The sequence below is a fragment of the Cynocephalus volans genome, chromosome 6 (assembly GCF_027409185.1).
Source record: "Cynocephalus volans isolate mCynVol1 chromosome 6, mCynVol1.pri, whole genome shotgun sequence".
NCBI classification, from domain to species: Eukaryota; Metazoa; Chordata; class Mammalia; order Dermoptera; family Cynocephalidae; genus Cynocephalus; species Cynocephalus volans.
The window spans coordinates 108,592,643-108,605,341 of NC_084465.1; the positions used below are offsets into that span (position 1 = coordinate 108,592,643).

At 43.2% G+C, this 12,699-nt stretch overlaps 1 long non-coding RNA gene across 1 annotated transcript; it reads left to right on the plus strand.

The window, feature by feature from the left end:
* Positions 1-10,205: 10,205 nt before the first annotated feature.
* Positions 10,206-12,219, plus strand: LOC134380727 (uncharacterized). Its single transcript, XR_010023906.1, has 2 exons — positions 10,206-10,290; positions 11,921-12,219. It is a non-coding gene; the product is annotated as an uncharacterized LOC134380727 (long non-coding RNA).
* The last annotated feature ends 480 nt before the right edge of the window (positions 12,220-12,699 follow it).

Genomic DNA, 12,699 nt, shown 5'->3' on the forward strand with positions numbered 1-12,699 from the left:
AATCTTATAACAAATGGGCCAAATCCATGTACCAGGCGTCCTTCTGACATCATACCCTTTAATCCTCAGTACAGCATTACACAATAGGTTCTGTTATGATGCCTTATTTATTTATTTATTTATTTATTTATTTATTTATTTATTTATTTATTTATTTATTTAGGTGGCTGGCTGGTTTGGGAATCCAAACCCATGACCTTGGTGTTATAAGGCCATGCTCTAACCAAGTGAGCTAACTGGCCAGCCCAATCCCCATTTTACAGATGAACACCAAAAAGTCTGCTTCCCCACTGTGAGCCATGTGGCCCTGAAACCAGTATCTAACTTTCTGAAAAACTAGAGTCTCAGCTCTGCCATGGGCCATAGGCACAATGGATCTGCTGATCTCTGTTGGAGGCTCCTGGGGGGCATCACTCGCGTTCAATGTGCCAAGATACATGGGTCAGCAGCAATCAGGCCTGGAAGTGAGCAGAGAGGAAGATTGACAGGCTTTGGCTGTCACCAGCGTACTCTCTCTCATGAGAATCCTAGTTCCAGGTGGAACCCCAACTTTATTATGTGTAGCTCTCATTTCCCCAGCTGGAGGGGAGCTCTGTTTGTGTATTCATCTGGCAGATGACTCAGTCAGAGACAAATCTGGCTGAGCCCTTGTTGGGTTCGCTGCCAGCCGACCCGAACAGCCCTAGCCTCGTTCCTTTCGGTGGGCGAGCAAATGGCCTGGGATTCCTCTTTCCCTCCTGTCCCCTTTGGAAGGAGACGGGGGAAGAGAGCCGTGAAGAGAGGTGAGCACTGCCGCCGGCCCCAAAAAGAGCCCGGTTAAAGGACACTCAGACGCGGCGGGGGGTTCTGTCGAGCAGTTCCGTTTATTATCACACAAGCACTTGCTTTTAAAGGCAAATGGGAAGGGAGGTTTTTTTTTTTACATAATCTTATCAGCCTAAAGGTCAAGAGAGCATGCATCCTGTCTCAATGCCTAGCTATTGTAACCTCGAGCACAGAAGCGCGTATTTGGCCAATAAGGGCTAAGGCAAGGTTCCCGCAGACACCCCCACCCTACTTCCTCCCGGCGCCATCTTAGGCTGCCACATTAATACGTCCTTGTGGGCCCATAATGACACCACTTGTAATGTCACTTAAGGTGGCTTTAGTTTTTAAGGCCTGACAAGCCCTGATGAACTGCTGGGAAGAACTGAGACTGGTGGCCCTGACTACTCTTGGAGCCCACAATGCCATCCTGCACTGTGGGGAGATGCCCAGCAAAGTCTGTGTCCCACTCAGAGATGCCCATTCCTGGGGATTCTGTTCTTTTCAGAGGAACTCTGTTCAGCCTCCTCACTCTGATTGCAAGGCCGCTACTGTTTCCTGACTTTTAGGCTACACCAATTCATGGTGGAGATCTGGGTTCAAATCCCAGCTCTGCAAGTTACTAGTTTTTCAACCTCTAGCAAGTTATTGAACCTCTTTCTAAGCTTCAGTTTGCTCATTTGAAAAACAGAATCAGTGAAAGTAGCTACCTCATAGGGTTGTCATGAGGAATGAATAAGGTGATACATGCAAATGGCTTAGCACCATGCCTTGCATACCCTGTGACCATTACATGTTAATGACATGTTAGCAGTTGAGATTGTTGTTGTTACTACTGTTATTGTCCTATCTCAGGATAAAGCAGAAGGGCAGCCAGCAGCTCACGGAATCATTTAGTCTCTTAGAGTCCTTGATCAGGACTTTTTTTTTTTTGGCAGCTGGATGGCATGGGGATCCGAACCTTTGACCTTGGTATTATAACACCGCGCTCTAAGCAACTGAACTAACCGGCCGACCCTTGATAAGGACTTTAATGGTCATGTAGTCCAATCCCAAGCAGACATCTGATCCTACCAGCTTGTCCATAAGTGCTGTTCTCTTCTATCAGGTAACTCATTCCATCTTTGGGACTGTTAGAAAGTTCTACTGTGTTGCAGAGGACATTTAGAATTGCTTCCTGTGCTGAGTATTTTTCCATTCAGATTCACTTTCTACCTTCTCCACCCTGCTCTCTGCATCAGGAGGCTGACCAGTATGGACGACGTCAACAGGAGTAGATCCTCGCCCTCTTGCTTATAGTTGAGCTCAGCAAATGGGGGCTCCGCTGGCCAGAGAATAGAGCTCCCTCCCTGCCATGTCACTGCACAGCGGCTGCGTTCCTCTACGAAAGGCCACAGCTCTTTCCAGGTGGCCCTCTCCTGTGTTCTGGTAACTGGTCCCTCTCCTTCCGCCTTCAGGCCTAGGGGTGGTAAAGGCTTCTGGCTTTGCTATTTGGAGTGCTTCATCCTTCTATGTTGGTTTGACTTCATTTTCCCACAGCTTTATAAACAGAACTTTCATTTGAACACTCTCTTTCCTCTGAGCCCTGCCTGATATGCCTTTGCAGCCTCTATGTCCCCATTTGGTCTTCCTAGCAATTCCCAGTTTCCATTTGGGGATCTATATGGTTCTGATGGATCTGATTCTTCCCTGTTGCTAGAGGTAGAACACCTGGGCTAAGCCAGTCAGTGAATTCCATTCCCCTGGTTGCAGATTTGGTACAAGAGTGGGCATGTGACCTAAGCTAGACTAATCTGAGTAATGCGCAGACTTTTGCAGAAAATGCTGGGACTAAGATTCTCTCTCTTTCCAGTTGTGTATAACTGATACAGCACCACACTCTAACCAGCTGAGCTACCCGGCTAGCCCCACTACAGTAATCTTGAAAGCACAAAGAGAGCCAGGTTTGGGATGGCACAAAAGTCTGAATGGAGAAAGAAGAGAAGAGGTGTCCTTGGTGACCTCATTGAGCTGCTGGATGAAACCACATCTGAAACCTGAACTTTTTAGTTGCAGTCACCAATTACTTTCTTTATTGTTTAAGCCAGTTTGGGTTGGGTTTTTCTGTCACTTGCAACCAAAACTATTCTAACAGACATACTAGACTGGCATCTGCTTCTCTAGCACTTCTACCAACCTGAGCCTAGAGCTTTCTCTTAGAGCCACACAGATACAATATAGCCCTTTGGATAACTTATATATTGTCCCTTGCCCAGAGGACAATGTAGGTATCACTTCCTGACAGTATGGAGAACTCAGTCCAGATCAGACTCCAAGAGCAGGTGAGAAATGATCCATATTCTGCTGTAAATTAGAGAAGAAAGATGTGCAAAAATAGAGACCAAAAGTGGTAACTATAGGCCATTATCTAGATAGACATCTGCTCAGAAAAGTCTACTGATTTCAATGTAAATCTCATATAAAAGACACCCTCACAGTAACATCCAGAAAAATGTTGGACCACACATCTGGGCATCATAGTCCAATCAAACTGACACATAAAATTAACCATGACACTTACTATTCATTCATCACCAAGCACATGAAATACCCCAGGGGGCAATGTCTCCATCCTTATAGCTGAGCAGAAAAATGGGCAAGCTAGGGGTTATTTCTTTTCCTTTAGAGATTAAATTTCCCTCAAATCTCTTTCCAGTTTGATCTCTAACTTCTGAAGCTCTAAACTGCACCATCAAAATCATCCTTATTCATTCTCTCACTCTCTCAAAGGGAGAACTCTCCAACATTTTACTACTCTTGGTATTTTGCTTCTGGAATCCATCTGCAGGGGGTTGAGTGTTGGCCCCAAAAGACACTTCCAAGTCCTAACTCCAGGCACCTGTAAATATGATCTTATTTGGAGACAAAGTCTTTGCAGATATAGTTAAGTATCTCAGGATGATATCATCCTGGATTACACAGTTAGGCCCTAAATCCAGTGACAGGTATCCTTATAAGAGATGGGAGAGAAGAGGAGATGGTCATGTGAAGACAGGGCAGAGATTGGAGCGATGCGACCTGTATTAGTTTGCTTCTGTTGCTTATAGCAGAATATCTGAAACTGGGTAACTTATAAAGAAATAAAATTTATTTCTTACAGTTTTGGAGGCTGGAAAGCCCAAGGTCCAGGGAGCACATCTGGTGAAGGCCTTCTGGGTGGGAACTCTCTACAGGGTCTCTTGGCAACCAGGGTGTCACATGGTGAGAATGGGCTGAGCAAGAGGGTGCTGACCTGCTCACTGGCTCTCCTTATAAAGCCATCAGAACCACACCCATTACTCCATGAATGGATCAATCCATTCACGAGGGCACAGTCAATGGATCCCTCACAATTCAATCATCTCTTAAGGGCCCCTCCTTTCAAATACCATAATTGGAATTTATCCTCTTAACACTGTTACAATGGGGATCAAGTTTCTAATACAGAAAGTTTTGGGGGACGCATTTAACTCATAGCACAGCCACAGCCAAGGAATTCCTGGAGCCACCAGATATTGGGACAGACAAGAGGGGTTTTCCCCTAGAGCCTCCTGAGGGAGTGTAGCCCCTGCCAACATCTTGATTTTGCACTTCCAGCCTCCAGAACCATGGGAGAAATAAGTTTCTATTGCTTTAAACCACCAAGTTTGTGTTGTTATGGCACCCTAGGAATCACATACACCATCATTCACTCCACTACCACAATGATCATCTTTAAGCAAAGGAGGAAAGAAGACAAGGAGGTTTACATCATTCCCACCTTCTTAAACCTTTGGGGCTCCAAATGTCAACCAGAGCTTTACCTTGACATTCAAGGCCCTCTGTGACATGCCCCACACCATCTGCTGGGCTGGAGCTCTGCTTTCTTCTCTCCACATGCACTAGGAGCCAGCCACTCAGTCCCAGTCACTGTCCCTGAGTGCTCTATGGAGCTGTTTCCCTGTGCTGGTACCTCAGCCTGAAATGCCCTTCTCATCTCTATGGATAAAATCTCCACAGAAACCGTCGTCATCCTTCAAGATGTGGTTCACATGCCACTTCTTTCATGAAGTCTTCCCCAACCCCTCTGCTCAGAATGAATCATTTCTTCTCCTGAATTCTCACAGCATTTCACACATATCTCTTTAATTTCACAAAGTGACCTTGTTTTAGAGGTAGGTACCCAGCACTAGTCTTTGAGCCTCCCGGGTTATTTCATGTGTACAGTCAAGAACGTACAGTAGGTGGCAGGGTTAATATTGTGTGTCAACTTGACTGGGCCATGGTGCACAGATATGCATTTAAACATTATTCTAGATGTTTCTGTGAAGGTGCCTTTTGGATGAGATTTACATTGAAATCGGTGGGCTTTGAGTCCAGCAGATTGCCCTCTTTAATGTGAATGAGCCTCATCCAATCAGCTGAAGGCCTGAATAAAGGACTGACCATCTGTGAGCAGGAGGGAATTCTGCCAGCAGATGGCCTTTGACTTGCCTGCAACATCAGCTCTTCCTGGGTCTCCAGGCTGGCATCTACCCTGCAGATTTAGGACTTGTCAGCCCCCATAACCATGTGATCTAATTTTTTAAAATAAATCTCCCTCTAAACATGCACACTTCATACCTTCCTTGGTTCTGTTTCTCTGGAGAACTCTGACTAGTACAGGAAGGTACTTAATAATAAAGGTTGGTTGACTTATTTATTTAGTGACTTGGACAATTTCTTTTCTATTCTAGAATAGAAGAACCTAAGGAGAAACAGAAAGACTTCCCTCAGAGCATAATTGGATAAGGAGAAGGGTTCATTCATTAATTCATTCATTCATTTCATCCACCCATTCATATAACAAATATTCATTGAGCATCTGCTATGAGCAGATCCTGTGCTTGCTGCACCAGGACAGTGATGGTCCCTGTCCCAGGGGAGTTCAGAATGTCATGGGGAAGACACCCAAGAGAACAAGTAAGTCTCGAACAGGAAGACAGGTGCTGTGATAAGGGAAGTAGGGCATATGGTAGGAGCAAAGAGGAGGGTGTCCACCCCAGAGTACAGGGAATAAAGAGAAAGTGTTTCCCCAAAGGCTCCTGAAAATGCACAGCCTTCTGTTTATGATCAAAACTAGAAATATTCTTTGGATCCCCATACTGGCCAGCTGCACCCTCCCCCCTCCCAAAAAAGCTAACAATTTTCCATATTTTTAGGCTAAACACATCTGGGGGCAGTGAACTGGTCTTGTTTCCATTGCTTTGTGACAGGTCAAGGTGAGCTCTGGAGGGCAGGAAACCCTCACGGCTGTATCACCAGAACCTAGTTCATGGCCATGGCCTAACAATGCAGGCACAGGGCTGCCAAGCCGCCAACCCCAGGGGCACCATGTACTTTGTGTTCTTTGCAAACGGTATCCCACCCACAGCCCCAGAAGTGCACAATGTGGGAAACTGAATCAGTAGGCACTCGCTCAGTCAATACCTTTATTTTTTTTTAATCTATACTTGTCCCATCCAAAATCAACACCCATTGAATAAATGGATGAATGAATTTGCCTCCCTCCCCAAATCAAACCAGCCACAGACTCATTTCTTTCTTTCTTTCTTTCTTTTCCCAGTGAAAGTGGAAGTTAGCTTTTATTTAGGAATACCAATGACCTGAAGGGAAATGTTAGGCTAACCCATCTATTCCTGTAAACCTGAAAGAGAATGGCCAGACTAAAGCCATCTCAAAGACTCAGATTTACTGAAGGATTTTTAAAGAGGGGGCTGAGGGAATGGAAAATGGGAAAGGAAAAGCAGGAGGGAGAGGGACGTGAGCTTGGGGGCTCCGTGAGAAGAGCCAGGTGGAAGGTCTCGCCAAGGCTCCCTCTGGTTTCTGTTCCCATCCCTGGTGTTATCTTAGGGTCTTTATTCAGGATGGAGTCAGCATAGCTTTATTGATGCCTTTCTTGGTTTCTCAAAGTCTGGACATTACATGTCTTGTAGCAAGTCTGCAGCTCCAGGCTGATTGTTCTACAGGAACCTCCTAACCAATTTTTCTGTTTAGAGCTTTATTAATTTCTTCTTCAGTTTGGTTCAGGAGATCCTTGAGAGGTACCCTTTTCTGCTGGCTTTCAGGCTCTGATCTCTTCCATCTGTGGCTCCGGAAGGGCAGGGCAGCTTCTGGTAATCTGCTCACAGCACCATAACTGAAGGGCCCAAAGGAAAACATCACCCCTAAAGGTTCATTAATAAAAATCACTGATAAATTTAGATCAATAGGCAGAAAAGGCATAAAGATTGTATTACTTAACATGAGAGGAGAAAGAAAAGCATAGAGACATCACAAGAGAGTAATTTTCCCTCATTTCATTTTGAGGGCTTCTCTGGATCATGACAGGGAGAAAGGAGAAAAATCTGAAGTATGGGTTTTATTAGTCAGCACTCTCCAGAGAGACAGAACCAATAGGGTGGATGAATTATCCATTTATTTATTTATTTATTTATTTTATGGAATTGGCTCACATGATTATGGAGGCTGAATAGTCCCAAGATCTGTGGTCGGCAAGCTGGAGACCCAGAAGTGCTAATGATTTAAGTTCTAGTCCAAGTTCAAGTCCAAAGGCAGGAGAAGACCGATGTCCCAGCTCAGAGACAGTCAAGCAGAGAGAGCAACTTCTTCCTTACTCAGCCTTTTTGTTCATTCTGGCCTCCAGTGATTGTATGAGGTCCATCCACATTGGGGAGGACAGTGTCATTTACTGAGCCTACCCATTCCAGTGTAATCTCCTCCAGAAACACCCTTAACAGACACACTCAGAAAAATGTTTACTCAAACTTCTGGGCCCCCCAGGCACCATCAAGTTGACACATAAAATTAACCATCACATCCCATGTTTATCACAGCACTATTCACAATAGCCAGGATATGGAATCAACCTAAGTGTCCATCAATGGATGAATGGGCAAAGAAAATGTGGTATATGTACACAATGGAATACAATTCAGCCATAAAAAAAGAATGTAATACTGCCACTTGCAGCAACATGGATGAACCTGGAGGACATTATGTTACTTGAAATAGGCCAGGCACAGAAAGACAAATGCTGTATAACCTCACTTCATGTGGAATCTAAAAAAGTTGATTGTGGGCCAGTCCATGGTTCACGTGGGAGAGTGTGGTGTGGCTAACACCAAGGCCACAGGTTCGGATCCCTGTATAGGGATGGCCGATTAGCTCACTTGGGAGAGTGTGGTGCTGTCAACACCAAGTCAAGGGTTAAGATCTCCTTACCAGTCATCTTTTTAAAACAAAATCAAAATGCTGTAGACTACTACTAGGCATAGCAATTAAAGAGACAGAACTGTTTCCCACTTTCTTTGATTGGTAGGGTCACCAGTGAGAACACCATGAGAAAAACTTCTAGGTGATGAATTATGGAAGTTCTGCTGGACCCTGAATAAAAAGAAATGCTTCAAAAAGAAGTCCCATGGTTAACTCCACAATGTATTAATAAATAAGAAGCAATAACAATATGTTAAGAGCATGGTGCTCATAACACCAAGGTTAAGGGTTCAGATCCCTGTACTGACCAGCTGCCAAAAAAAAAAACAACAAAGAAAGAAGTCTTAGGGGTTTCCAAAATAAACGTTAATAATTCACCCTTTGAAACCTTCTCCAAGAATTCTTTGACCCCTTCCCCTCCAAGTCCATCCTGCAAACTGACAGCCTCAAATAAGTTTTGTTTTAACATGAATTTGTTAACATTTAAAATTTGGAAGATTTCACATTTTAAAAATCTAGATTTCTGGCCTTTCTTTAAAAATTGGGCATTGGTAGTCCTGGGCTCCATGGCAAGAATAGGGTGCAGGGAGAAGGGTCCGCGTCATTAGAGGAGGCTTGAGCCCCACGACCTATCTTCACTCAGCTCCTTCTTGAACTCCATCCCAGCCATTGTCCTCTTCTCCAGCTCCTTCCCGCCGAAGGACACTGGCTGTGTCCTCTGCCCCAAATGCTCTCCCTCCTTCCTCAGTCTCTGTCAGTCTTCACCCCACAGGTCACCCGACCCAAAACAGCAGCACACACATCACCACCCGCTGTTATGGGTTGGATTTTGTCCCTCCCCAAAAAGATATGTTGAAGCCCTAACTCCCAGGACCTGTGAATGTGACCTTATTTGGAAATAGGGTCTTTGCAGATGTAATCAGGTTCACATGAGGTCATTAGGGTGGGCCCTAATCCAATGACTGGTGCCCTTATAAGAAGAGGAAAATTTGTACACAGACACAAAGGAAAAGGCCATATGAAAGCAGAGATTGGGATAATGCTTCTATAACCCAAGAAATGCCAAGAGTTGCCAGTCATCACCAGAAGCTAGCAAAGGCAAGGAAGGATTCTTCCGCAGAAGAATGGCTCCAGGGACCCATTGCTGGAAATTTCTGAGCCAGGAGCCCACCTTAGTCCAATCATCCATGGAAAGGAGGTAGAGTAAACCACTATGAAGTGACCACCTAGGGCCACCGCTTCAGAAAACGTATTAGGGATGCTTCCAAAGAAGGGGGAAGTCACTTAAAACAGAGGAGAGTTTGTGAAATGCCAGTGGTGTGTCCCAAACCACTAATAGCTAAATCTCTGGACAATATTCAACAGACATTTACTGAGCACCTACTCTGCGAATGCATCAAACTCAGGTCAGGGCTGTCTGCTGAGCTTTTCTCCTTCTTACCCACATGAAGACTGAGTTGGTAAGTTTCGTCCCTTACAGGAATTGGGAGCCCTGATTATGTTCACAACAAGTCCAATTGTCCCTGGCCTAGAAAGCTAGAACCCAGAATAGAATGAACAGAACTGGAACAAATATTATCACCATGGACATAGCTTTTGGGATAGCCCTGCATTCTCAAATGTTCTATTGCAAATTACCATGGGAAGATCCCAAAGGCACTGGTGGCAGTAATGATGACAATGGTAATAATAATAATAATAGCTAATATTTACTGAGGGGTTAGTCATATATTCCAGGCTCATGCTAAGCATTTTTACATTCATTTTTCATTAATCCTCACAAAAACCCTAAGCGGAAACTATTCTGATGATGCCTGTTTATAAATGACGAACGTGATGCACAGAGAAATTCAATGATTTGCTCAAGGTCATGCAGCTGGTAGGTTGTGGAGCCAAAGTCTGTCTGAGTCTAGGGCTTTAGACCACTATTTTATACTATCTTCCCAGTTCTGGACCATTCATTCATGACAGTTGATGCAAAAGAATAACGTAAATGTCACGTAGACATGAGAAAAGGAGGAGCCCGGCTGGCTGGTTAGCTCAGCTGGTTAGAGTGCTGTGTTGTAACACCAAGGTCAAGGGTTTGGATCCCAATTCAGCCAGCTGCTAAAAAAAAAAAAAGCAAGAGCCAGTGCACTGTGTCAAAGCCATTTTTATTTAAACATCATTGCTCAGATCTGCACAAGTCCTTTGTGTCGCTGCTGCATCTGACACCTCAAGGCTGAAAGACTATGGGTAAGTAGAGACGAAAACCAAACTCATCTTCAGAAACAATCATTAAAAATAATAACGGTGCAAATATTTGTCCAGGAAGTATCAGAAACTACCAGGCAAATTATCATTCTCCAAATTTCTGTCTAATTAGAAACTGAATGATGGAAACACTAAGTTTATTATACACGCAAACAAAATTTTCCAATGAATACTATTTGTGTGGTTTGTTAATTGGAAATCAGCCAGTGTTTCTGCCAGGCGATTGTAAACAGACTCTAATCGGGTGGCTGGAAATGTAGGGCGATCCTGTTTTCAGCCTAATGTTGCTGCTATTATTGACTTAGTAACATTAGCAGTGTTTAGTAACAGCCACGAGGATTAGCATCCACCAGCCAGACTAATCTGACAAAGGCAATTTAAAGCCCAAACAAATAGGTTGTAATTATAATTTATAGGGGGTAAAGGCATAAAATGTGTTTTGGAGCACTAAACTCATGTAATATCCTCTCTTACAATGTGGACACAGGGTGAGTGCTATTCCTGCTCCGAGTGGCATTAGGAAAATGGATTGAAAGGCTCTGAAAAAATACATATATTTTTGACACAGAAGTTCACATCCTGGAATTTATTTTACAGAACTAAGGAAGTCTTCAAAGATTTGGTTACAAGAATGTTCATCATAGTGCTTTTTGTAACTGTGCATTACTCTGCAAAAAACACCAAAACTGCTGTAGTTGTCCATGTCTACTGTTTTTCAGTTGCAGCCTATTTTTAATAAACTTTGTGTATATTTAAATGTATGTATAACTTTGTATGTATTTGCTATTGTTTTTAAAGTGTTGACTGTATTAGTCTGTTTCTGTTGCTTATAACTAAATACACAGAACTGGGCCGGCCTATGGCTCACTCGGGAGAGTGTGGTGCTGATAGCACCAAGGCCCTGGGTTCAGATCCCATACAGGGATGGCCGGTTCGCTCACTGGCTGAGCGTGGTGCTGACAACATCAAGTCAAGGGTTAAGATCCCCTTACTGGTCATCTTTTAAAATAAATAAATAAATAAATAAAAATAAATACACAGAACTGGGTAATTTAGAAAGAAAATGAAATTTATTGCTTACAGTTTCTGAGGCTGGGAAATCCAAAGTCCATCTGGTGGTGGCGACAGTGACCCAGGGGTCTCACATTGCAAGATGGTGGAAGCAGAGAGGGAGATAGACTCTACTCTCTCTCTTTTAAAGCCCTCAGGACCATGCCCTTGACCACCATTTTTAATCCATTCACTAGGGCATGGTCCTACAATCCAATCACCTCTTCAAGGCTCTGCCTTTCAATGACCATAATAGGATTTCCCACCCTCTTAACAGTCACAGTGGGGGTCAAATTTCTAATACATAAAACCTGGGGGACACAATTTAAGCTTTGGTGAGTTTTGGGGGGACATAATCCAACCCACTACACTGAAAAAGTTTATATTTGTAGTATCAGCCTTCTTCTCCAGTCTTTTTCAGTCTGTCCACTCTTTTGCTAAATATTTACTGAGTATCAAAAAAGAAAGAATGTTCATCGTGTGTATATTGAAAAATGTCCTACCATAAGAAGTTGATTTAAGCAAATGTAGAACATCTAAACTTTTTTTTTTTTTTTGGTAGCTGGCTGATGTGGAGATCCAAACCCATGACCTTGGTGTTATAAGGCTGCACTCTAACCAGCTGAGCTAACCGGCCAGCCCCAGACATCTAAACAATGAAGTGCTATGTGGCTATAAAAAAGGATGGTAAAAAACTAGATAACCTGATGTATAAAGAAGTTTGGGGAAGGGAGTGGGATTTAGAATCAGGAGTTGAGTAGACATTTTCCCAAAGAAGATATACAAATGGCCAACAAGCACGTGAAAAGATGCTCGATCATTAGGGAAATGCAAATAAAATCATAATGAGATACCACTTCATACCCGTTAGGATGGCTATTATTTAAAAAATAAACAGAAAACAATAAGTGTTGGTGATGATTTGGTGAAATTATTGGAACCCTTGTGCACTGTTGGTGGAAATGTAAAATGATGCAGCCCCTGTGGAAAACGATTTGGTGATTCCTCAAAAAATTAAACGTGGAATTACTCTATGATTCAGCAATTTCACTTCCAGGTATATATGCAAAAAGGAATTCAAAGCAGGGACTTGAACAGATATTTGTACACCAGTGTTTATAGCAATAGCCAAATGTTCATTTGCAATAGCCAGAAAGTGGAAACAGCCCAAATGCCTATTGATAGACAAATGTATAAACAAATTATGGTTAATACAAACAGTCGAATACTATTCAGCCTTGAAAAGCAAGGAAATTCTGGTACAAACTATGATATGGATGAAACTTGAAGACATTATGCTAAGTGAAATAAGCCGGACATAAAAGGACAAATACTGTATAA